At 40.9% G+C, this 27,102-nt stretch overlaps 1 long non-coding RNA gene and 1 pseudogene across 1 annotated transcript; both read left to right on the top strand.

Moving 5' to 3' along the window:
- The first annotated feature begins 7,099 nt into the window (after positions 1–7,099).
- On the top strand, positions 7,100–11,666 carry LOC117797499. Its single transcript, XR_004622513.1, has 4 exons — positions 7,100–7,136; positions 8,665–8,740; positions 10,798–10,859; positions 11,012–11,666. It is a non-coding gene; the product is annotated as an uncharacterized LOC117797499 (long non-coding RNA).
- A 4,758-nt stretch (positions 11,667–16,424) lies between these two features.
- Positions 16,425–21,135, top strand: LOC109488375 (annotated as a pseudogene).
- Positions 21,136–27,102: the final 5,967 nt, after the last annotated feature.

Raw genomic sequence — 27,102 nt, 5'->3', positions numbered from 1 at the left:
CCACATCAGGCTCCTCCACTATGAGCCTGCTTCTTCCTCTCCCACTCCCCCTGCTTGTGTTCCCTCTCTCGCTGGCTGTCTCTATCTCTGTTGAATAAATAAATAAAATCTTTAAAAAGAAAAAAACCTGTGTTATGGTCAGGAGGGAACAAAAATACTAACTTTAGAGTTTGTTAGAAAAATCTGTAGTGAAGTATGGATGTAAGCTTTAGGGATAAGCACTAAAATCACAGAAAAGCAATCTGTAATTCCCAAACTAGCAGAGGCAGGAAAAGAAGGAAAATGATAGTAAACAGAAAACAAATGCTAACAAGATAAAATTGGTCCACGTGTATCAGCAATCCTCAGTAATGTTTACAGGTAGATTCAATACATGACAAAGACGGTCTGATTGAGTAAATGGAACAGAATGCAGCTACAATTAGCCTATAAAAGCCACAGCTAAACAAAACAATGCAGAAAGTTTTAAAATAAAGAGATGGAACCATTTCTTCAACTTTTATTTTGTTAACAACATCATTTCAAACAGAATTACAGGGAGAAATTTACAATGAACAATTACATTGTGAGAATTTAACAAAACTCTTTCTTCTGATTTACATTGATAGATTGTGCAAGCTAAAATAAAAGTAAGAATATAAAAATAAATATACAGGGGTACCTGGTAGCTCAGTTGGTTAAGCATCTGACTCTTGATCTCAGCTCAGGTCTTGATCTCAGGATCATGAATTCAAGCCCTGCATTAGACTCTGTGCTGGGCATGGAGCCTACTTCAAAAATAAATAAATTAATTAAATATTATATATATATATATAAATATATATTGTTTTGGTCTGGGTATTTATTATATATTTATTATATATATTTATTACATATTATAATCGTGTATAATTAATAACATATATAAATATATATTTATTATATATTTAATTATATATTATAATTATATATAATTAAATATATAATATGGAGAGCTGTCCTGGGCTTTGTGGGATGTTTTGCAGCACCCCTGGTCTCTCTCCACTAGTTACCAGAACCTTCTACCCCAACTTATGACAGCCAATATTTCTAGACACTGCCGAATATTATGTATGAGGTATATGTGTGTGTGTGTGTGCGCGCGCGTGTGTGTGTGTGTGTGTGTGAGAGAGAGAGAGAGAGAATCGGCCTTGGTTGAATTGGTATTAAATTTACAAAGACAATTTTCTTTTCTTTTTTTTTTTTTTTTAAAAGATTTTATTTATTTATGCGACAGAGATAGAGACAGCCAGGGAGAGAGGGAACACAAGCAGGGGGAGTGGGAGAGGAAGAAGCAGNGAAGAAGCAGGCTCATATCAGAAGAGCCTGATGTGGGGCCCGATCCCGTAACGCCGGGATCACGCCCTGAGCCGAAGGCAGACGCCCAACCGCTGTGCCACCCAGGCGCCCCTACAAAGACAATTTTCTAGACTAATGTTTTACCTCTACTTCAATCCTTGTAAGTGTGTCCGTGGAAACCTGTCTTAATGAGGTCATAATGATGCACACAATAGTCGTCAATAAAACCCAGAAATCCTTACTTGTAATAGCTGTCTCATCTGTGATCTCGGTGACATTTTCTTTCGTGGTTTTGAGAACAGCACAAACTCACAGTCATATTTGTAGTTTTCCGGCCCTGGATACTCCCCTGACTCCTAATACCACAAATTAATTTTGCCTGTTTTTGAACTTTATATCAAGGGCTGGCCTACTTTATCTTAAGGAGCCAGATAATAAATATTTCAGCGTGCAGGCCAGATGGTCTCTGTCACAACTACTCAGCTCTGCAGTTGTAGTGCTAAAGCAGCTAATGACGATCCACAGACAAAGGAGTGTGACTGTGTTCTAATAAAACTTTAATTACAAAAACAGGTGGCCAGCCCACGAGCTATAGTTTGACGACCCCTGCCTTGTATCAGTGGAGTCATGTAGATTGCATTATTTTTTGTGGTCTGCCTTCTTCTTCTTCTTCTTTTTTTTTAAAAAAAGACTTTATTTATTTGAGAGAGAGAGAGAACACAGAGGGGAGGGTCAGAGGGAGAAGCAGACTCCCCACTGAGCAGGGAGCCCGACCCGGGGCTCAATCCTGGATCTCCAGGATCGTGACCTGAGCCGAAGGCTGGCGCTTAACCAACTGAGCAACCCAGGAGCCCCTGGTCTGGCTTCTTTTGCTCCATGTGATGTTTGTGAAATTCAAGCAGGCTATTACTCATAGCTGTAGTTCATCGTTTTTACTGCTCTGTAGTGTTTTATGGTATGAATGAACTAAATGGATTTATTTATCCATTCCACCATTGATGAACACTTGGGTTATTTCCAGTGAGAGGTTTTGTGGTTTTTTTTTTTTTAAATAAATGTGCTTCTGTGAACATATGTGTGGGTATTAATACCTAGGAGTAGAGTTGCTGTTACAGGTATGTTCATTTTTAGTAAATACTGCCAAATGGTTATCTGAAGTGGTTATACCAATTCCTACCAGGCAGCCTACAGGAGATTCAAATGTTCCATATCCTTGCTAACACCTGATATTATATGTCCTTTTCATTTTTTTCCTTCTGGAGTGTGGGTGGAAGTATTGCATTATGGGTAGAAGTAGGGCGCTTTTATTTACATTTGCCTTTAACTATTTGCAATACCCAAACTGGAATATCACGGGCCAATACCTGTTAAAGAACATACTGAAAAAAATATTATTTCAGTATTGCTCTGTAATATTTTCATACTTACTTCTCTAGTCCTAGGATGGACCAAAGCTGAAAAGTTATTCTTTAGACAGAAAGTCTTAATAAGAACATTAAAAAAAAACACCTCATTTTGGGGCGCCTGGGTAGCGCAGTCGTTAAGCGTCTGCCTTCGGCTCAGGGCGTGATCCCGGGGTCCTGGGATCGAGCCCCACATCAGGCTCCTCCGCTGTGAGCCTGCTTCTTCCTCTCCCACTCCCCCTGCTTGTGTTCCCTCTCGCTGGCTGTCTCTATCTCTGTCGAATAAATAAATAAAATCTTTAAAAAAAAAAAAAGAAATAAAAAAATAAAAATAAAAGTTTTATATCATGAAAATTTTCAGCTATACACAAAAATACCATATATTATCCAGTTTCAGCAATGACCAACATTTTACCATTTTTGTTTCCTCTATTCTGCTCCCATTTTTCTCTTTTCTCTGGAGTCTTTTAAGATGTATCTCAGATACCACATCATTACCCATAAAAGCTTCCATAAGTACTTGTAATTAAAAATATATATATAACCACAATACTATTACCATACCTATTCATATTAATTATAAGTCCTTAATATCTCATCTGTATTCAGCTTTCCCTAAATGTCCTAATTTTTTTTTTTTAATAATTGGGTTATTTAAATCAGAATCCAAACTCAGTTTACACATTTCATTTGGTTGCTATACCTGTTAAATCTCGTTCTGGGTCATTGCTTTAAGAAATTTCTTATGTTCTCCATTTGGCCAATCCTATCTTTATGGTATCATTTAGTGTTCCTCTAACCCTCTCCCGTATTTTCACATACTGCTATGGAAGCTTGATGGAATTCAGATTTTGTTCTTTTGGCAAGAATACCACAGAGGTAGCATTGTATGCTTCCCATTGTATCACATCAGGACATTTCACTTTGTGTGATCAGAGTTTAGGTGCTGTCAGTTTGATCTGACATTTCACCTAATGGATTTAGCAGTCATTGACCATCTTCATCTCATTCCATGATTTCATTTGGGGTTGCAGAATGGAAACATCCTACTTCCAGCGTTCTATTTGCATTTATTGCCTAGAATTATATTAAAGATTTTATTTATTTATGAGAGAGAGAGAGAGAATTAGCAGGAGGGAGAGGGAGAGAGAATCTGAAGCAGACTCCATGCTGAGCTCAGAGCTAGTCACAGGACTCAATCCCATGACTGCAAGATCATGACCTGAGCTGAAACCAAGAGCTGGACATTTAACCAACTGAGCCACTCAGGTGCCCCTTGAATTATTTTATAAAGAAGAATGTTCTCCTACATATTATTACCTTGTGTTATGCCCCCCACCCCAATTCGAAAGTTGAAATCCAAATCTCCAGTGTGATGGTTTTGGAGATAGTGCCTTTGGGAAGTCATTAGGTCATGAGGGTGGAACCTTTGTGAATGTGATTAGTGCCCTTATAAGAAGAGATGTGACAGAGCTTATGTCCTCTCTCTCTGCTCTCCGCCATGTGAGGACACAGCAAGAAGATGGCAGTCTGTAAACCAGGAGGCAGGCCCTGGCCATAAAAAACATTGTCTTGCACCTTGATCATGGACACCCCAGTAACCAGAACCATGAGAAATAAATTTACTATTATTATATTTTGCTATTTAAGCCACCCAACTTATGGTAACTTGTTTTAGCAGTCCAAACTCACTAAGACACTTTGAAATACAGTTTGTGCCAGAAAAACAGGATACATTTTTAATTTTTTTTCCTTCTTAGATTAGTTTTCTAGTGCTACATAACAAATCACCGCAAATGTATAAGCTTTAATAACACTCATTTATTATTTTACAATTCTAGGGGCCAAGGTCTCACAAGGGCAAAGTCAATGTATTGGCTGGGCTCGAATCTTACTTGGAAGTTCTTCCAAGCTCATTTGGGTTTTGGCAGAATCCAGTTCCTTGCTGTTATAGGTCTGAGGTCCCTGTTTCTTTGCTCGTTGTCACGAGCGCCCACTATCTGCTTCTAGAGACCACTTGCATTCTTATGGGGCCTTTTCCATCTTTGAACCAGAAATGGCCATGGAGTCCTCATGCTCTGAATCTTTCACTTCCTCTTCTGCCACCAGTTGGAGAAAACACTCTGCTTTTTTTTTTTTTTAAGTTTTATTTATTTATTTAGAGAGAGAAAGAAAGAGAGCATGAGCAGGGGAGGGGCCAAGGGAAAGGGAGAGAGAGAGAATCTCAAGCAAACTCCCCACTGAGTGCAGAGCCCGACACGGGACTCGATCTCACAACCCTAAGATCACGACCTGAGTTGAAATCAAGAGTTGGCTGCTTAAGCGACTGAGCCACCCAGGTGCCCGGAAAACCCTTTGCTTTTAAAGAGCTCACCTGATTGGGGCAAGCCCACTTAAATAAATCTCTGTATTTTAAGATTAACTAACTTGGGACTTAACTTCTGCAAATTGCTTTCACAGAAGTAGCTACCTTACTGTTTGAATAACCCGGAGATAGGAACTTTAGGGGGCCATCTTTATAGTTTTGCCTACCACAGCTCTGTATGTCAGTTTTTAAAATAATAAGTGGATAGCCTAGCAAAGCTGACTAATGAAGTTTGGTTTTCATCAGCATCTTTATGATATATGGATTTTTAAAATATATTTGATGTGTTTCAATCCATTACATTCACTATTCTTTTGATGCTCAGACTGACTCATCTTTGGCCACCGGAAGTGACTTCAGGTTGGATCCTGTGTCATTTTGACAAGACCTCAGTAGTTTGATAGCTTCCTTTGCTGTGACCCAAGATTTTCCAGGCTGACCTTGTACATTTCCTCCCTCAGTACTCAGTACTGGAATCTGCTCTTTTTCAAGGAGCCCTGGTTCCTTTTAATGGAAGGTAGATTTGGAGATCCCAATCTGGGCACTAGATTGTCATAATTTCTACTTTTTTAGTGGACAGAACTAGAGAAATGTGTCTTTTTCTGAAAGAAAGATTATATAGATATTTCCAGTTTAAGATTACAGGGCTTCCCCTTGATTTCATATTTGTATTTCTTTTCTCTGATGCTATGTAACTTGATTTCTGATAATCATAACACAATTCCTTATTTGTTTTGTCCCATTTTATGCACACACATACATATACTAGTTTCAAGATAACCATATGGATATTACTATTAACAGGAAGTCCACTGAATTTGGTTTTTTATTTCCTTGCTGTTCTTTTTGTCCTTAATCTATACCCAATAGGGATTACGGCCAAATTACAGGAAAAAAAATGTTTTTTGGCTGTTGTTATTTCTTTAACAGCTTGCTGAGATATAATTCACATAACATATGATTCATCCATTTGAAGTGTACTATTCAGACGAATTATAATCACAAAATTGTGCAGCAATCAGCACAGCCTAATTTTAGAACATCTTCATCACCCCAAAAAGAAACCCTATACCCATTATCAGACCTCCTTATTCCTGCCATTACACTACCGGCCTTAAGCAATTACATATCTACTTTCTGTCTCAATATATTTGCCTGTTGTGGACATTTCATGTAAAAAAAAAAAGTACTTCATTCCATTTAATAACTGAGTAATATTCTATTCTATGGGTATACCATGTTTTGTTTATCCATTCCTCAGTTGATAGACATTTGGGGATGTTTCCACCTTTCCTACCATAATGCTATTAATAATGTTGCTATGAACATTCATGTGCAAGTTTCTGCGCAGACATGTAATTTCTCTTGAGAATACGATGAATGCAGTAGAATTGCTGAGCCCCTCCTCTTCCAGTTTGCAGATCAGTTGTGAAGGACTGGTATTAATTCTCCTTGAAAAGTTTGGTAGAATTCACCAGAGCAGCCATCTGGGCCTGGACTTTTCTTTGGAGTAATTTGTAAATTACTAATTCAATTTCTTTACTTTTGTACGTCTATTCAGATTTTCTCTCTCTTCTCAAGTCAGATTTGGTAGTTTGTGTCCTTCTAGGAATTTGTCCAGTACTCCTAAGATACCCACTTTGTTGTTATACATTGGTATATGCTGTTCATACTACTCCCTTATAATTCAATTAGTTTCTGTAAGGTTGTTAGCGAAGACCTCTCTTTCATTTCTGATTAGCAATTTGAATCTTCTCTTATTTTTCTTCATCCGTCTAGTTAAAGATTGACCATTTTTGTTGATCTTTTCAAAGAACCCACATTTGGTTTCATTGATTTTTCTCTGGTGTTTTTCTTTTTTTTTTTTTCTTTTTAAAGATTTTATTTATTTATGTGACAGAGAGACAGCCAGCGAGAGAGGGAACACAGCAGGGGGAGTGGGAGAGGAAGAAGCAGGGTCCCAGCGGAGGAGCCCGATGTGGGACTCGATCCCGGAACGCCGGGATCATGCCCTGAGCCCAAGGCAGACGCTTAACAACAGCGCTACCCAGGTGCCCCCTGTGGTGTTTTTCTATTCTCTATTTCATTTATTTCTGCTCAAATCTTGCCTCTTTTCAACCTTTTGCTTGCTTTGGTTTAGTTTGCTCTTCTTTTTTTAGTGCCTTATGGTGCAAGGTTAAGTTATGGATCTGAAATCTTTCTTCTTTTCTAATGTGGGTAGTGACAGCTATAAATTTCTAAGTACTTTAGCTTCAACCAGTAACTTTTGGTACATTGTGGTTTTGTTTTCATTTATCTCAGTGTTTTCTAATTTCTTTTTTGATTTCCTCTTTGACTCATGGGTTATTTAAGAATGTGTTGTTGAACTTCTGATTTGTGACTTTCCCAATTTTTTTCTCCTATTGATTTTCATTTTTGAAATTTTTTGAAGTTTGGTTTTTGGTTTTTTTTTTAGTAAGCTCTACACCCAATGTGGGACTTGAACTCATGACCCTGAGATCAACAGTCCCATGGTTTACTGGCTGAGCCAGCCAGGCACCCCTCTTCTGTTATTGATTTTTAGTTTCATTTTGTTGTGGCTAGAGAACATTCTTTGTGTGCTTTCACTCCTTTTAAATGTTGAGACTTGTTTTATGACCTAACATATGATCTACCTTATAAAATATTCCATATGCACTTGAGAAGAATAGGATTTTACTGTTAATGGATGGACACAATGGAGGTGAGGCATATGGAAATAAGACAAGTTAAACTGTCACAAACTCACTGTCCTTACTGAGGTTTAGTAGTTTATCTTGAATGAATGCTCTTTAGATTGTTGTAAGCTTTTGGTTCATTTCCTGAGTTCTGAGAAAACTTCATTCTGACAATCGCTGCTTTTGTTTTAACTGCTATTTTGGAAGTGAGATTTATGGAGGTCCTCACTCTGCCATTCCAGAAGCCCACCTCCAAATACTGTTTTAAAGACACTTGAAATAATTGTGGCAGAAACTTGAGATGCATCGGGTTCATTCATTTCGTTTGTTTTTATATTTAAGGAGTGCCTTTTTTCTTCTTGACTTAATTTTTTAGAATTATGTAAATCATTTGCATGTTTCCAAAGTCAAATCCATGAAACAAGACATATACAGAAGGATCCAGCTTTCATCATTGCCTCTTCCTCCCCTATGGGTTACCACTTTGATATATGCTTTATTGTTTGCTTTTGCAAGTAAAACCATATAGCTACATATGAATATTCTTTCCTTTCCATCTCTCCTTACTTTTTTTTTAAACAACATATCCTGGAGATCACTCCATAGTGGAATACAGGGCTTGCCTTCACTTACAAGGGTTTTGGAAAATTGCAAGAAAAAAATTATTTGAGCTTAACAAAATCACATTTTGGGTAAATAATATATAAACAACATTTTACCAAATACTTCAAATTTATCAGCTAATTACAGGTATGATGTCTTGTTAGACCCCTAGATCTTCAATCTCTCTCTGGCTGTGTGTTACTAGTTCAGGGAGTTGGTCTTTTGTTTTAGGGTCTTCATATCTTGTTCTCTTGTGACCACTTCTTTTTTCTCCATGTAGGTCACCAATAGCTTACAGACTCCCTTGGTAATTTCTCCATGTCACAGTGTTGAATGCAAGATGGATGAACATTAAGGTATCTAAAGAAGGCTAAGGCAACATATGGTGAGAAGAAGATCAATACAAAAAGAATTGGTTAATTTTCTACCATCACACTAAAGTTTACTTGGGATATCTTGGAGGACAGTTTTATTTTAAAGTAATAAGTTGACAACTGTGTTTTAATATGGAAGCAAGAATAAGCTAGAAAAAATAGAAATAATCACCCTGTTAGAACCTAGCTGTTAAATGTCACCAGTTTAGCAATCAAAGTACCGGCTACCCAGATAAATTTGAATTTCAGATAAGCAATGAATATATTTTTTTTTAGTATAAGTATGTCCCAACTATTATTCCAAAAAATTATTCATTGTTTATCTGAAATTCAAATTTAACTAGACATCCTGTATTTCATTTGGCAGTCCTATTTGGAACCCAAATCAAATAAGTAATATGGGCTAGTCTTGGTGTTCAGTGCCTGGAATGAAGAAGTAGGCTGGGGCTGACGTGGAATCATCTCCTCAAAGTTCTTAGTGACGGAGTTTTGTCCTGGAAGAAAACTGGCTTAGACTTCTTTCTGGCTCATCTCTTGCTTTTCCCTTACAGACACCTCCACCCTCCATTCATGTCAAACTATCTACAATCCCATACATCGACCACACAGCTATTATATTGCATATGCTACTCCCTATACTCTTCCTACCTTCTCTCCTTGTTCTCCATTTGACTAATTCCTACTGGTTCTTAGAACAAGAGATTCTGACTCCAATGCAATGAGCGAAGGCCAAACAGAAGTAATATGCTCACTTCCATTTTCTTAAAAGAGGTGACCATGTTGGTCTTTCAGTTTTCTCCTTTATATAAAGACACAGATTCAAAGAGACAGTTTCCTACTACAAGAAAACAACAATTCGAGTGTGATGATAAATGTCAATTATATCTCAATTTTTTTAAAAAAGTGGCAACTTGGGGCGCCTGCGTGGCACAGCGGTTGGGCGTCTGCCTTCGGCTCAGGGCGTGGTCCCGGCGTTGTGGGATCGAGCCCCACATCAGGCTCCTCTGCTGGAAGCCTGCTTCTTCCTCTCCCACTCCCCCTGCTTGTGTTCCCTCTCTCGCTGGTTGTCTCTCTCTCTCTGTCAAATAAATAAATAAATAAAACCTTTAAAAAAAAATAAATAAAAATAAAAAATAAAAAAGTGGCAACTGATTCTCATTCCCAATGCTAGGGCAGCCAGAGGTGATAGTGGGGGAATCATTATTAGCTAGCTGGCTTAACGCCCTTCTGAAAAAGGGATAGCTACAACTCACTCACTCCAATTGTTGCCACATGGAAACTCATGCCTAATATCATCAGATCATTTGATATTTCTTGAAAAACCAAAAACCACGATTTTTTCTCTGTGTGTGAAATCTCCCAATTTACAAATGTTAGCTTTCTCCCTCTTTTTTAAAATCTAAAAATCCAAATCCAAGTAAAACTCACTCTCAGGCTGGATTGAGCCATAGGGCCACCAGCTCGGGATCTTATCTTAAATGTTCAAATCCAGCACCATTTTTCAGAGATCTGTATTAATTGCGTTTCTAGATTGCACTAACACCTTGTGTTTCACTATCTGGGCACTGTCGGGCACTTGTCTGCTTTCTTGTTGTTCTCCCTGAAAACAGAAATTTGGTATTTTATTTTTTTAACCTCGGCAACTCGCAGATGTCTGAGCCGTAGTAGGCCTCTACATGAGTGAATGAATGAATAAGTGAATGCATATAGGTTACCCTTTTTTCTCAGCCAGAACATGGAATTTTCAAGAGCAGATGAACACTAGTAGTCCTTTCCCACCCCCAGAATAAGGCAAAAATGGATGTGAAATTAGAAGTATTTTGCCATTTATGGCTGGTAAACTGTGGAAATTTAATAGTTTGATTGCCTCTTGGAAACCACATGTGAAGCAGACAATCAGGCTTTTAGAACTTGGCCCTGTTTTATAGTTCTACTTGCAGTGGTTTTAAAATAATGTGACTTATATTCAGTACAAGTGCATTATTGTTAATATTTTATCAGAGAGTTATTGTTTTCCCTTTGAATATGTCTCATTACAGGCACTGCTGCATTATTAAGTATAAATGTATTATGTTCAAGGACCAATTTTCCTACCCCTGTGGTATGTACTTTTGGTTCTATAATAGAAGTCAATGGTAAGTCAGATTCATTTAATCCAAACTTACTTTACAGCACATTTTTTGGGGGGGATGCACGTGTTCTTTCCTTTGAGGTATACCTGCATATTCACGTAATATATATTGTGTTCTGCAGCAAAATAAAGTAGGCAAATGGAGCCAAGTTCATTGCCAGCACAATGGAGCAGCTGCATGGTGACTGCAGACATCCCTGGATACATCACCTGGGGACTACCAGCCATTGGTACAATCAAGAATAAATCTTCCAAATTTTTGCAAGGAAACGATGGCACATCCCATATACATGCTGCTATCTACATGCCTCTTTCTAGAAGGCACATGTTTGAAGCCAAATACAATGACTCAACTCTGTTAAAAAGTAGTTACGTTTCAGCTCTTCCTGCAGAAACACTAGCCAAGGACTGAAGGGCTTTTTGTGTATTTAGGAACGATTTTATGAATAGTAAGCAATCATAGTTTTAGAACTCTGAAGACTTAAGTGGCAGATGCATTGGGCAGGTGAGAAGCACACAGGCACAGCCATCCTCCCCCATGTTGCTTAGCCGAAACCTAGTTGCTCAGGGAAGCTTTCAGTGGATTAGAGTACGTGTTAGGAAAAATTGACCCTAGATCTGCGATTCAGCTTTGCCTTTTATTATGTTTGAAATCATCGTATTTCCTAGAAGAGACATCCTAGAGGAGAACTTAAAATAGAATTCAAACGGGGCGCCTGGGTGGCATAGCGGTTAAGCGTCTGCCTTCGGCTCAGGGCGTGATCCCTGCGTTCTGGGATCGAGCCCCATGTCAGGCTCCTCTGCTATGAGCCTGCTTCTTCCTCTCCCACTCCCCCTGCTTGTGTTCCCTCTCTCGCTGGCTGTCTCTATCTCTGTCAAATAAATAAATAAAAATCTTTAAAAAAAAAAAAATAAAATAAAATAGAATTCATTGTTGAGGTGAGCAGCACAACAAAGTAGAGTCTTGTAGGTGCATGGCATCGGTCTTGAGGCAGGACCAGATTCCAGAAGGCTTCTGTGCGGGCCCCAGTCCCTGCTCTCCCACTACACCCTGTGTGCCAGACTCTATCTCTGGCACCCACACCATGCTTCTTGGAAATTAACCCTTGCCGGATATATTCACAAAAGAGCAAACTTCAACAGCCTGGGAATGAGAACATATACAAGGGGAAGAGCTTTGCAAATAAATTTTTTTTAAGATTTTATTTATTTATTCGACAGAGATAGAGACAGCCAGTGAGAGAGGGAGCACAAGCAGGGGGAGTGGGAGAGGAAGAAGCAGGCTCATAGCGGAGGAGCCTGATGTGGGGCTCGATCCCACAACGCCGGGATCACGCCCTGAGCTGAAGGCAGACGCTTAACCGCTGTGCCACCCAGGCGCCCCCGCAAACAGATTTTTAAATAGACTACAAGTTTTTCTCCTCCCCTGCAGCTGGACCTAGGAAATTCCAAGAATAGGAAAATAAAGGAAATCGATTTTTTTTGTTGTTGTTGCTGCGGTGGTGGCTTTTAACTGTTCTGTCATAAATTGGCTCTTCGTGGGGGAAGAATGGTTAGATTAAATTAGTTTTCCGCAAATTGTGGTTTGAGGTCTTCAGACAACTGGCACAGGCATCAGGTGCTTGATAAAACTGAAAATTCCTGTGTCCTGGCTGACAGAGTGAGTCTGTGGGTCTTACCAATCTGCCGACTTGACCTGCTTCTTATTTACATCAGAGTTTGAGAAGAAACCGGGCTAGGTGAATAGGAGGGCCCCTTCCTCCTACAAAATTCTGTGAGGTTGAAGGGTCTTTCCAAAGTTAAGCTTTTTGGTAATGGGAATTTCTAGTCCTCCTTCACATTAGTTTTACTAAACCTGAAATGGGCTTCTCCAAATAGGATTTAGTTAGCAGATGAAATGTGCTATCATCTGGTCACCCTTGGGTTATGTGAACCGATAGCAGTTGAGTGTTTGTTTACTCAGGGAATTCGATTTAAAATAGATCGATCAAGTAACTTGAGTCTTAGCGATTCTCATGATGTCAGGGAGGCTGACTAATCTATGTTTTTTTTTTTAAGATTTTATTTATTTATTTGACAGAGATAGAGACAGCCAGGGGGAGAAGGAACACAAGCAGAGGGAGAGGGAGAGGAAGAAGCAGGCTCATAGCAGAGGAGACTGACATGGGGCTCGATCCCATAACGCCACGATCACTCCCTGAGCTGAAGGCAGGCGCTTAACCGCTGTGCCACCCAGGAGCCCCTAATCTATGTTTTTCATGCACCTTCTGTTTAACTTCAACAAATCCAAATTCGTTCAGGTTAATTCCTCTTGGGATAGAGTTTACTTATCTTCAGAACCTATAAGAAATCGAAGAAAAGTTTCCAGAAAACCATGGAAGGCCTTAAAAATCCAGCGAGAAAGTTGACATCAAGAAGGAAGAGAGGAGTTCTTGTGTCAGCAAATCCTTCCTTCTAGATGATTGTCCGATTAGAACAAACCTCACTTCTAGGTGGGAAGGTTGTGGAGAAACTAGAACTCTCATATATTGTCGATGGGAGTGGGAAATGGTGCACCCACTTTTGAAAAAGATTTGGCAGTTCTTTAAAGTTAAAGATGCACCTTTCCTATGACCTAGCAATTGCACTCCTAGGTATTTACCCAAGAAAAACGAAAGCGCATGTTCAGACAAAGACTTGTACTGGAATATTCTTAGCACCTGTATTCACAATAGGCAAAAACTGGAAACAGCCTAGATGTCCATCAACAGAATGGCTAAATAAATTGTGGTGTATTCATACAATGGAAAATATCCACTACTGATATACTTGAGACCTAGATGAATTTCAAAACATTATGCTGAATGAAAGAAGCCTTACACAAACGATTGCATACTGTATGATCCCATTTACATGTTCCTGGGTCTGTTTATTTGCTCTTTGTGGAGACATGGTTTCAGGCTGCTCCACAGAAGAGACTCTGGCAGAGGGCCTGGGCTGGAAACAGCACCCAATTACAATAATAACCACCATTCCTGAATGCTTAAGGGCCTGGCACTAATCTGAAATTGGAGTATTACTCCTATTTTATGGATGAGAAAACTGGGTTTCAGTCAGAACATATGACTTGCCCAAAGCTTTATAGAAAATAGACGCTCGAGCTAGGTCATTTCTATCCCAAGACTGTCTTTTTACCAAAGCAGCACTTAGGGGTGCTTTTGTCAAGAAGAGGGTGTTGGTAATGCAGGAAGAGAAACAAAATCAGCCTTGTTTCTCTGCCTGAGGTGAAGGGGGAGGTTTGGGGGGAGGATACGAGGGAAGATCCACTATTGTCTGATAGACACTTCTTTCAAGGGGAGAAGCTACCTTCACCTTGCTTCGCAGTCTATTGAGCAATTGCTAATTCCTCACAACAGCCCAGAAGTAGATAAAGAAGTTGTTCTGGATAAATAAATTACAGGGCTCCAGTCTTGTAACAGGATTTTGAACTTGTGCGTGGGACCCGTGCTGAACTTTCTGGTAGACTACGTTATTATGTGGGACAAAGGTGTGAAGTCTTTCTTTCTTTCTTTTTCTTTCTTTCTTTCTTTCTTTCTTTCTTTCTTTCTTTCTTTCTTTCTTTCTTTCTTCTTTTAATGCTTCGTGGCTTCAGAAGTTACTAAAGAAAGGGATGTGTTTTCTAGTCTTTCTTGGGGCCATCAGGGAGGCGTGTTGAGGTGGGGGTGGGGCGGGGGGAGGGGTATTCAGATTCTGTCCATTCTGTTTTTCTGGCAGCACGAATGCATTTCTGTGACGGCTTATACTAGTGACTCCAGACCTGGCGCTTCAGATTCCTTGACAAGCCTAGCTATTTACCCAAGATGAACACCTTCTGAAGCCATAACAGATGAATCTTTGACATAGGGACTCACTTGGTGGTGGCGTGTCACAGATCCTTTGAGAAGCTTCTCCCCGTAGAATGAACTCACATGCAAAATTCTCCATGCAATCTAAAAAGGTCGACAGGCTTACTAAAACCAACCGAGGGGGTCCCTGTTAAGAACCCCTGCATTGGATAGTAGTCTGGGAATTTGCCCAGAGTACCTTGGGGTGGGAGTGAAGCTCTAGCTGAGTGGTCCTAGGCTTCGGGGCGGGATAGCCCCGCTGATGTAAGGAGCCCTGGATTGGAAGCAGTAATCTCAGCATTGCCACGTCACCAGCTGAGTGGCCTCAGACAAATCCCTTCTGAACCTTGGGGCGCCTGCGTGGCTCAGTCTGTTAAGCGTCTGCCTTCGGCTCAGGTCACGATCCCAGGATCGAGCCCCACGTTGGGCTATCCCCTCAGCGGGAGTCTGCTCCTCCCTCTCCCTCTCCCTGCCGCTCTCCCTGCTTATACTCTCTGTCAAATAAATAAATAAAATTTAAAAAACCCCTAAACCTTCAAATCCTTTCTGAGCCTTAATTTCCTCTTCTAGAAAATGCGGGCAATGATATTTGCCCTGACCCTCCTTACTGAGAAGAATATCCATATGAGACAGTCTCATTCTTTGTAAACTTTGAATCATTTGACAAATATTAAATGCATCAGATGCAGGCCTAAATGCTAGGTCTACAGAGATAAATCAACCATTAAGAATTTTCTGCCATGGGGGGCACCTGGGTGGGGCAGTCTGTTAGGCAACCCTCTCCTGATTTCGGCTCAGGTCATGATCTCAGGGTCGTGAGATCGAGTCTTGCGTGGGGCGAGCCCAGCACAGAGTCTGCTTGCGATTCTCTCTCTCCCTCTTCCTCTGCCCCTCCCCCTGCTGTGTCTGTCTGTCTGTCTCTGTCTCTGTAATAAATAAATAAATAAATACAATCTTGAAAAAAAAATTCCTGCCATGGTCAGTCAGGGAATCAGGTGACAAGTAGTAAATTAATAAATGAATAGAACAAAACAAACAGAACAAACAGAACACAATGTCAAAGTGTTCATGACTTTCAGAGCTCTTATCACTGAGTGTAGCGATGGGAAAGAACATGGTGGGAAGATAGAAAACTACTTAGAGTAGTTCGGGGCAGTTCCTTGTACGAGGAGCCATTTGAGTCACCAAGTCATTAAGAAAACAGAAGTGGCAGTGGAGATGCCGAGGAAAAGGCAGACTGGAGCTATACTTTTATTTGATTAGAATATGTCTCTAAAATGTGTTTTTGGCTAGGTCGGATACCGACAGGATTTGAAATTCAAAAAGTACAAACAGGAATAGAGTAAAAGTTTCCCTTCCCACCTAGCCACCTAGTTCCCCTCCCCAGAAGCAGCACATTGTATCAGCGCCTTCTGTATTCTCCTAGAGATTTTTTTCATATGCAAGCAAATACATTTCCACCAATGATAACGCATGGTATATAAGGTTCTGTACCTTGCTTTTTTTCTTTACAGGGTATCTTGGAACTCACTCCCTGTTAGCATTTAAACAGACACCTCATTCATTTTGAGGACTGCATACGATTCCATGGGATGCATGCACCATAATCGATTCAACCTCTTCCCTACTGGTGGGCATTTAGGTTGTTTCCAAACTTTCGCTCTTACAGACGATGCTGCACCTGGCAACCGTGTGTGAGTGTATCTGGAGGATAAATTCCTGGAAGTGGAATTTCTGGGTACATTTGTCATTTTGACAGGTACTGTCATTTGCCCTCCGAGACGTCCTGCCAATTTATAGCCCCAACTAGCAAAGTTTGAGAGAGCCTCTCCCCCACATCTTTGCCAATTATCGGACTATCAAATTTTTGGAGCTTGGGAATCTGATAAGTGAAGAGTTTCTGGGGATAGTTTAATTATTTATTTATCTTATTACGAGCAAGTTTGAGCATCTTTCCCCACATTTAAGAGGCATTTGTATTTCATTCTCTGCGACCTGCCTGCTCATAGCCTTGATCAGTTTTTCTTTTAGGCAGACCATATTTTATTTCTGATTTTATACACGTCCTTTGAATCGCAATCACTTCTCCCGGTTTGTTGTCTGTCTTTTGACTCTGCTTATGGTGCCATTTGCCATTTGGAAATATTTAATTTTTTGTCATTGATACCAATAATTTCTTTTATGGCTCTAAGTTTTAGGTCAGCTCAGGCTAGTCAGTCCCTTCTAGGATGTTTATGGCTCCAGGTTTTTTGTATTTAAATCTCGAATCTATTCGTAAGAGGTGAGAGGGATGGAACCACCCCAACATCACCAGTAGTTGCAATATAATTTGTTGAATAATTCAGCATTTCCACACTGCTCCAACATGGCACTTCTAACGTATATTACATTTCTGTGGATGATTGTCTCGTTTCTGGACCTTCTTTTGAAGTGATCTGTCTATTCACGCATCATTATCACGTGGTCTTAAGTGTCAGAGCTTTGCGTACATTTTAATATTTTGTAACTGGTTCCTCTTTATCTGCCTTCTTGGGAAAACAGTGATTGTCTACTCTGGATTATTCTTTTTTTGCCCACACGAACTCTAGAAACAGTTTGTCTATTTCCGGGAGAAATCCTGTTGACACTTTTTAATTGGGCTCACTTTAAAATGATAGATTCGTTGAGGGAAAATGAACCATTTCTGCGACACTGATGCTTCCTATCCAAAAATATGCCATTCCTTTCCATTTTAAAAAGTTTTTCTTGTATCCCTTGGGAGCTCTTAAGTGTTCTTCATATAGATCAGGCAGATTCTTTAAGGATATTCCCAGATATTTTATCTGTTCAGTGGCTTTTGTAAACGGGTGACGTTTCTTTCAACAGCTCTACTGTTCGTGTATATGAAGCCTATCTATTAACTTTGTGTATCTATTTCTGTTTAATTTCATATTTATAAATTTTATTGAAAGATGTTATTTTTTATAGTGACTTTTCAGTTGATTCTTCAGATTTTTTTAGATCTACAATTTTACCAAATGTAAATAATGATAGTTTCACCTTCTCATTTCCAACCTGATACTTTTAACTCATTTCTTTTGCCTAATTACATTAGCTAGTATCTCCAGATTAAAGTTAAATAAAAATAATGATAGTGAACTTGCTTATCTTATTCCACTCTCAAATGAGAATGCTTTCACTGTGTTCCCATTAAGCATATGTTGACTTTAGAAATAGATATACACACACACCTATATAATATGTATATTATTATATATGTATATTTTATGTATAATATGTATATAATACATATATTATTATTTATAATATGTGTAATGTGTGTGTATATATATAATATGTATATTGACAGGAGGAGCTTGGGAAGATGGCAGAGTAGGAGGACCTAAGCTCACCCCACCTCACGTTTACAACTAGATATCACTCAGCCTTGTAAATAAACTGCAGAGTGATCAGAGGCCTGGCAGAACAGCCTCCACCACGAAAAGAAGCTGCATCTGAGAGGTTAGGAAGGGCAGGAATGGTGGCAGGGAGCTGCCCCAGGAGGGAGGAAGCTGCAGGCATGGTTAGGGGAAAGAAATGGTTCCTCACACCAGGGAGCCCACACCGGAAGATGATTTCCCATAACATCTGCTTTGAAAACTGGAAAGGCTGAACTCCCTGCGATTGTACAACCAGCGGGACTTGGAGCCTGGAGATGTAAAAGTCAGCTGACTCAGCACTGGGCAAGCCAGGAAGGCGAGTGATAGCTGGGTCCCAGCCCTTAAAGAGACAACAACCCACGGAGAGGGAACATGGAAGCGACAGTTTGCAAAACGCTGGGGGCAAATGGGAGGAAAATCTGTTTATACTGATCTTGGAGCGTGTTAGGGGACATCTCTGGGAACAAAGGAGCTGGCAGGTGCCATTTTCCTCCCCCGCCCCCCAGCATAAGCACGGGGCCATCTCCAGGAGGCAGTGCTGCACAGACACTTGCTACCTGCCCTGCTAGCAAGGCACCCTGCCCGCGCATTCTCCTGAAGCCTTGCGCACTACAAGCCTGCTGGCCTTAGCCCTGGGCTAAAGCCTCGTGCATGTGCTGTGCGCACTGAGGCTCCGTTGAGCAGCTCCATTCCAACAGATGCAGAAAAAGCATTTGACAAAGTACCACATCCATTCATGGTTAAAAAAAACAACAACCCTCAACAAAGTAGGATTAGAGGGAACATAATTCAACATATTAAAGGCCATAAATGAAAAACCCACAGCCAATCATACTCAATGGTGAAAAACTGAGAACATTTCCCCTAAGGTCAGGAACAAGATAGGAATGGCCACTGGGGCACCTAGGTGGCACAGCGGTTAAGCGTCTGCCTTCGGCTCAGGGCGTGATCCCGGCATTACCGGATCGAGCCCCATATCAGGCTCCTCCGCTATGAGCCTGCTTCTTCCTCTCCCACTCCCCCTGCTTGTGTTCCCTCTATCTCTGTCTCTGTCTCTGTTGACTAAATAAACAAAATCTTTAAAAAAAAAAAAAAGGAATGGCCACTATTACTGAGCATAGTACTGGAAGTCCTAGCCACAGCAATCGGACAAGAGGAAGGAATAAAAGGCATCCAAATCAGTAAGGAAGAAGGAAAACTTTCACAATTTAAGACACCATGCTACTACAGATAGAGAATCCTAAAGAACTCCACCAAAAAACTACCAGAACTGATAAATGAATTTAGTAAGGCTGCAGGATATAAAATCAATGTACAGAAATCCACAGCATTGTTATATACTAATAATGAAGCAACAGGAAAGAAATTAAGAAACGGGTCCTGTCTGCAATCGCACCAATGATAATAAAATACCAGGGATAAACTTAACCGAGGAGGTGAAAGACCTGTTTCTGAAAACTTTAAAACACTGATGAAAGATACTGAAGATGACACAAACAAGTGGAAAGATATTCCATGCTCATGGACTGGAAGAATAAATATTGCTAAAATGTCCATACGATCGAAAGCAAGCTACAGATTTAATGCTGTCCCTATCAAAATAAAATTTTTTCACAGAACTAGAACAAACAATCCTAAAATTTACATGGAACCACAGAAGACTCTGAATAGCCAAAACAATCTTGAAAAAGAAAAGCAAAGCTGGGGGTATCACAATTCCAGATTTCAAGTTATATTACAAAGCTGCAGTAATCAAAACAGTATGGTTTGGCATAAAAATAGGCACACAGATTAGTGGAATAAGATAGAATGCCCAGAAATAAACCCACATTTCTATGGTCAACATCTAATCTTTGACAAAGCAGGAAAGAACATCCAATGGGAAAAAGACAGTCTTTTCAACAAATGGTATGGGGAGCACTGGACAGCAGCATGCAAAAGAATGAAACGGGACCATTTTCTTACATCATACACAAAAATAAATTCAAAATAGATGAAAGACCTAAATGTGAGACCCCAAAATATAAAAACCTAGAAGACAACACAGGCAGTAATTTCTCCAACATCAGATGGAGCAACTTCTTACTAGATACGTCTCCTGAGGTGAGAGAAACGAAAGCAAAAATATATTATTGGGACTATATCACAATAAATACTTCTGCACCGGGGCACCTGGGTGGCTCAGTCGGTGAAGCATCTGCCTTTGGCTCAGGCCATGGTCCCAGGGTCCTGGGATCGAGTCCCACATCGGGCTCCCTGCTCAGTGGGGAGTCTGCTTCTCCCTCTCTGGCTCCCCCTGCTTGTGCTCTCTCTCAAATAAATAAATAAAATCTTACAAAAAAAAAAAAAAGAAGCAGCAGCAGAAGCTTCTGCTCAGCAAAGGAAATAACCAACAAAACTAAAAGACATCCAATGGAATCAGAGAAGATATTCATAAATGACATATCTGATGAAGGGTTAGTATCTAAAATATAGTCCTTTTCCAGTTGCAGTGTCACATGGTGAGGAGCTCTTGTCTATCTTGGCAGCCACGCCGTCCAAGGTCCTCTACAGTCTGTGCAGGTCTTCAGAGGCCAGAAGAGGACCACAGGCAGGGCACGCTGCAGATGGGGCGATGGCCACATCGAGGTGAATGGGCGGGGCCTGGAGATGATCGAACCGCGCACGCTCTACTACAAGCTACTGGAACTTCTGCTTCTGCGCAAGGAGTGATTTGCGGGGGTGGACATCAGAGTCTGAGGGAAGGACGGTGGTCACGTGGCCCAGATTCACACAATCCACTAGTCCATCTCCAAAGCCCTGGTGGTCTAGCATCAGAAATACGTGGATGAGGCTTCCAAGAAGATCAAAGACATCCTCATCCAGTACGACCAGCAGCCCCTGCCGGTCGCTGATCCCCAGTGCTGTAAGTTCAAAAAGGTTGGCGGTCCTGGCGCCCATGCTCGCTACTAGAAATCTTGTTGATAAGCCCATCATGAGGATCAGGCTTCACGTTTATTTTTTTATATTTATCTCTTTAAGATGTTATTTATTTATATGAGAAAGAGAGAGCAATAGCAAGAGAGATCACCAGCAGGGAAGAGAGGGAGCCGCAGTTTCCGCACTGAGCTGGGATCCTGACCCAGGGCTCGATCCCAGGACCCTGGGACCATGATCTGAGCCGAAGGCAGATGCTTAACTGACTGAGCCACCCAGGCACCCCCAGGGCTCACCTTTATAATAAACAATTATCACAGGAAAAAAATATATATATATATAAAGAACTTAAACAACTCAATACCCCAAAAAACAAATAATCCAATTAAAAAATGGGCAGCAGACATGAACAGACATTTCTCCAAAGAAGACATCCAGATGGCCAACAGACACATGAAAAGATGCTCAACATCACTCATCATTAGGGAAATGCAAATCAGAACTACAATGAGCTATTATCTCACACCTGTCAGAATGCCTAAAATCAATAGCACGAGAAACAACAGGTGTTGGCGAGGTTGTGGAGAAAGAGGAACCCTCCTACACTGTGGGTGGGAATGCAAACTGGTGCAGCCACTGTGAAAAACAATATGGAGGTTCCCCAAAAAGTTAAAAATAGAGCTAGCCATGGGGCACTTGTGTGGCTCAGTCTAGGCGGTTAAGCATCGGACTCTTGATTTTGGCTCAGGTTGTGATCTCAGGGTCGTGATCTCAGGGTCGTGGGATCAAGCCCTGCACTGGGCTCCATGCTCGGCACAGAGTGTGCTCGGGATTCTCTCCCTCTGCCCCTCACGTGGCTTGTGCACACACTCTCTTTCTAAAATAAATAAATTAATCTTTAAAAAAAAAAAAAAGAACTACCCTACAATCTAGTAATTGCGCTGCTGTAATACAAAAACACTAATTCATGCACCCCTATGTTTATAGCAGCATTGTTTACAATCCCAAATTATGGAAGCAGTGCAAGCCTCCATCGATTAATAAGTGAATAAAGAATATGTGGGGAATATATATATATATATGTATATATACATATGCACAATGGAATATTATTCAACTATAAAAAAGAATGAAATCTTGCCATTTTTAACAACGTGGATGGAGCTAGAGAGTATTACACTCAGCAAAATAAGCCAGTCAGAGAGAGACAAATACCATATGATTTCACTCCGCTGTGGCATTTAAAAAACAAAACAAACAAAGAAATAAAAGAGACAAAACAGAAAACAGACTCTTTTTTTTTTTTTTAATTCGACAGAGATAGAGACAGCCAGCAAGAGAGGGAACACAAGCAGGGGGAGGGGGAGAGGAAGAAGCAGGCTCATAGCGAAGGAGCCCGATGTGGGGCTCGATCCCATAACGCTGGGATCACGCCCTGAGCTGAAGGCAGACGCTTAACCGCTGTGTCACCCAGGCACCCCCAGAAAACAGACTCTTAACTAGAGAGAAGAAACATGGTTACCAGAGGGGAGGTGGGTGGGGGGATGGGTGAAACAGGTGATGGGGATTAAGAGCACACTTGTTGCGATGAGCACTGAGTAATGTATAGAATTGTTGAATCACTACAGTGTATACCTGAAATTAACATAACACTGTATGTTAACTCTACTGGAATTAAAATTAAAAACTTAATAAAATATGTATATTAAATATATATAGTGGTAAAATATACATAACATAAAATTTACCATTTTCATCTTTTTTTTAAGATTTTATTTATTTATTTGATGGGGGGAGAGGCAAAGGGGGAAGGAGAGAGAGAATTTCAAAGACTCCTCTGAGCACAGAACCTGATGTGGGGCTCCATCTCACAGCCCCAAGATCATGACCTGAGCCAAGACCAAGAGTCGGATGCTCAACTGACTGAGCCACCCAGGAGCACCCCATTTTCACCATTTTTAAGCGTACAGTTATGTGGCATAGCAGACATTCATATTTCTGTGCAACCATCACCACTATCCATCTCTACAAGCTTTTCATCAGTGGGTGTAATATGTTTTTGTCATGCTGTTTTATCCTCACTTTCTATTTTATTTTATATTTTTTTAAGATTTTATTTATTTATTTGACAGAGAGACAGCCAGCGAGAGAGGGAACACAAGCAGGGGGAGTGGGAGAGGAAGAAGCAGGCTCCCAGCGGAGAAGCCTGATGTGGGGCTCGATCCCATAACACCGGGATCACGTCCTGAGCCGAAGGCAGACGCTTAACGACTGAAACACCCAGGCGCCCCTCACTTTCTATTTTAAAAAGAGGTTTTATTTTTTTTTATTTTTTTTATTTTTTTTTTTTTTTTTAAAGATTTTATTTATTTATTTGACAGAGAGACAGCCAGTGAAAGAGGGAACACAAGCAGGGGGAGTGGGAGAGGAAGAAGCAGGCTTCCAGCAGAGGAGCCCGATGTGGGGCTCGATCCCATAACGGGGATCACGTCCTGAGCCGAAGGCAGACGCTTAACGACTGAAACACCCAGGCGCCCCTCACTTTCTATTTTAAAAAGAGGTTTTAAAAACAAGACTAAGTGTTAAATTTTATTAAATGCCCTTTAGCATTTATGAAGAAAATTATATAATTTTACTTGTTTGACCTTTTATTTATTTATTTATTTGAGAGAGAGGGGAGGGGCAGAGGAAGAGGGAGAGAAGGAATCTCAAGTAGACACCCTGCTGAGCGTGGAGCCAGTCCTGGGGCTCGGTTTCACGACCCTGAGATCATGACCTGAGTTGAAATCAAGAATCGGTGACCCTGAACCTACTGAGCCACCCAGCGCCCTACTTATTTGACCTCTTAATATAACGAATTGTTTTAGTAAATTTCCTAATTTTGAATGATCCTCAGATACCTGGAATTAACGGATCCTGCTCTGGGTGGGCTATTCTTTTAATGTGTTTTTTTCTTTTAATTAGGATTTTTTTAAAAAGCTAGCTTTAGTTAGTTTGGCCTATTATTTTCCCCCTTTGCCCATCAGGTGGTTTTCCATGGTAGAAATGACAGAGCTTGATGGTGGATTGGATGTGGAAATTGAGGATAAAGAAGGAATTGGATAAAACCCAGCTTAATGGCCAGTTGGGGCGGGGTGGGGTGTGAGTACCTTTCATTGAACTGGGGAAGCCCAGGAGTGGGAGGCTCAGACTGGGTTCAAATCAAATCAAATCAAATCAAACCCCAAAGGAGTACAGGGGAGTGGGTTATCAGGATCACCTTGTGACCACTTTCAAAATGGGCAGGCTGAAGTTAAAATAGGTTGTAAAGCTCCAGTTCAACAGAGCGGACTGCTTATTTCTTATCCCTCCAGAGACTCCATTAAAATGATAATAAAAGAATAGAAAAAAAATATGTATATATAAGCCCAGAACAAAGAGACCATGAGCAGCCAGTAGTGTATGGTAGGGGTGGGGGAGTATCTCTTCCTGGAGGATTCCAGTAAATTTCAGGGAGAGGAAAGCCAAGTGAAGGCTGATGACTGAGGGCCTGCTGGCCTAGACTATGTACAGCACAGGCTACAGCCAAGGACGGGGCATATCTGGAGAGCTGGAGAGACACAAGGGCCAGAGAGGAAGGTGGAAGTGAGAACAGGGGAACTACCAGATTGCTGCTAAGAAAGTCTTGTTTCTCCATCCTCCTCTCATCCCTGCACACGGGATATCCCGCAGCCAGTTATCTAGTATCTAAGCAAAAGGAGCAACAATGACAACAGAAATAATAATAATTCGATAAAACATTAAAAACTGGCTGGTCATTCTCTAAGTATATTTAATAAATGGAATGGGGGGGCAGGGCAGTTGGAGGCAGGAGGAACATGAGCTCCCAAGTGCGAAGATGATGACTTCTAGCACACAGGGGTCCCCTGGACAATAGCGTACTCACCGTAAGTGGGCGAAATTCGGCCAGTCAACAAGACCTAGCCAAGTACACATAGTCCTTAATCCATTTTTCTAGTGCCTCCCTCTTACAGATGATTACAACATTACCAGACATTTGAGAAGAGCTTGCAATGCGCAAAGGAAAGAAATACCCCCCCGCCCCCGCAAATCAATGAAGGAACTAAAAAGATGTTCTAGCCATATTTGAGAGGAAGAGGTGACGATGGGAGGTTGTGTGTGTTTGCGTGTGTGAGTGTGAGCTAAATTCTCAACTGTCATGCTGGTAAGTGAATAGATAATATTTTAAAATGATACAAAAGAGAAATTGGTATAAACAGATTATTTAGAGAGACAGAGATAAACTTCAAATGATAATCAAAGAGTCAAATGAAGAACAGAAATTGTAGAGCACCAGGGGAAGGGTGAGAGAAGCCACTCTAGATCATTTGTTGTCCTAACTCTTCACCTTAAAAGTAAAACTGTCTAGTTATTTTACCAGCAAAAAAATGGGAATAGCAGCAAATTGCAATTAGGGATGTGCAAGGTATGGTAAAGCCATTGGCAAGTTGGGAGAAAAAAGGAGACCAAACCTCTTTTATAGAGGGGACAGTTGGGAGGGGCTGTTATAAACAAAAAGTCCACTGGAGGAAACTGGGAATTTGAAGGGTACTGGCTTTTCATTGGTTGAATTTTGGCAGTCCCTCATTGGCTGGGCTGTTGCTGGGCAAGGAGAAGTTCTTCTTTCCTGAGGCTGGGGTCGTCAAGTATAGGCTTCTTCCTGCTGGGAATGCAAGGTGCTCTCTTCCTATTAGGGTCTGCGACTGACCACAAGTGGTAGGGCCTGAGAGCACCTTCTTCTGGCCTCCAGACTCCATTTTGGTGAGGTTTTCCTTTATCCATTTTTACATAACCATGTGCAAATTTTCAATAAAAGACATAAAAAGTATTTTAAAAAACGAAAGCAGAAAACAAAACATACACAGTCAGGCTGTACATGGAATGTGTGTGAATGGGGGGGGCAGCATCTGGCATATGTATGCAGAAAAGTCTCCCCAGATGATTCTGATCTGAGTCTTTCCTCTGCCCTTGGTACTACAGCACTGTAGCCCCATAGCTCCAGAGGGATGCTGGTCTCTTCCCTGGGGTCGTTGTGAGTCAGAATCCTAATAGATAGTAAACCCTGTGAAGTCAAGTTGGCATCAACTACCATGGCCAAAGTATAAATAATGAGAGGGCATCAGCTTAGGTCTGATAAGGCCTTATCAGTAGAAAACTAACAGACATTGGTCTGTATGCTCTTGGCTAAATTTATAAAAATTATCCCGGAATGGGAGAGAGGAAGAAATCGGGGTGGGGGGGGAGGACCACACAAATAAAAATCTTTTCACTGTCCCAAATACTAAGTTACAGTTGCAAAGAGTTGGGACCCAAACAGGAAGGAAAGAGCTCTTTCTGGAATTGTATTTGCTGTTCCTAACACCCAAAATGCTCTTCCAACAGGATCTTGGCCTGCCTATTTCTATGTTATTTGGGTCTCAGTTTAAATGCCGTTTCATTCGTTCATTCATCCAGCGTACGGGTTAGCAGCAGCTCGGTGTGAGGAGCTGGGTGTCTCCAGCTGGTGAAGAACGCAGGACACACCACAAAGCCCCTACTCTCAGGGACCAATGTGGGGAGACAGACAATAAGCAAGTAAGTCGATCAATTATCCCGGGTGGGAGCCGGGTCAAAGACAAAGCTAAGACTGAGACGAAATTAACATAGGCTATTCATTTACGAACTTCCAGCAAGGGAACCCATCTGCTGTCGCTTCCATTTCACCCTGAGCTCCAGGGTGTGGGAATGTTTTATAGAGTCAAAAGAGGAAATACTGAAACAGTCTCTGATTGGAAAGTGTTCTATTACGGTGTGATTTTTGGAAGCGGGAGGCTTTGGAATAGATCTTCAGGTCCTTTTGGCATGCTTGGTTAGAGCCGTTTGGAACTATTTCAAAAGAAGAAGAATTGTTCGATGTCAAGGGAAGAGAGTGTTCTATGGCTGGCTGCTTCCTGGAATATGTAGGGGTCCATATCGGGCTTTTTGCAGGTAAACTGT

Source organism: Ailuropoda melanoleuca, chromosome X (assembly GCF_002007445.2).
Source record: "Ailuropoda melanoleuca isolate Jingjing chromosome X, ASM200744v2, whole genome shotgun sequence".
Taxonomy (NCBI): Eukaryota; Metazoa; Chordata; class Mammalia; order Carnivora; family Ursidae; genus Ailuropoda; species Ailuropoda melanoleuca.
This window is presented reverse-complemented; position numbering and strand designations above follow the sequence as displayed.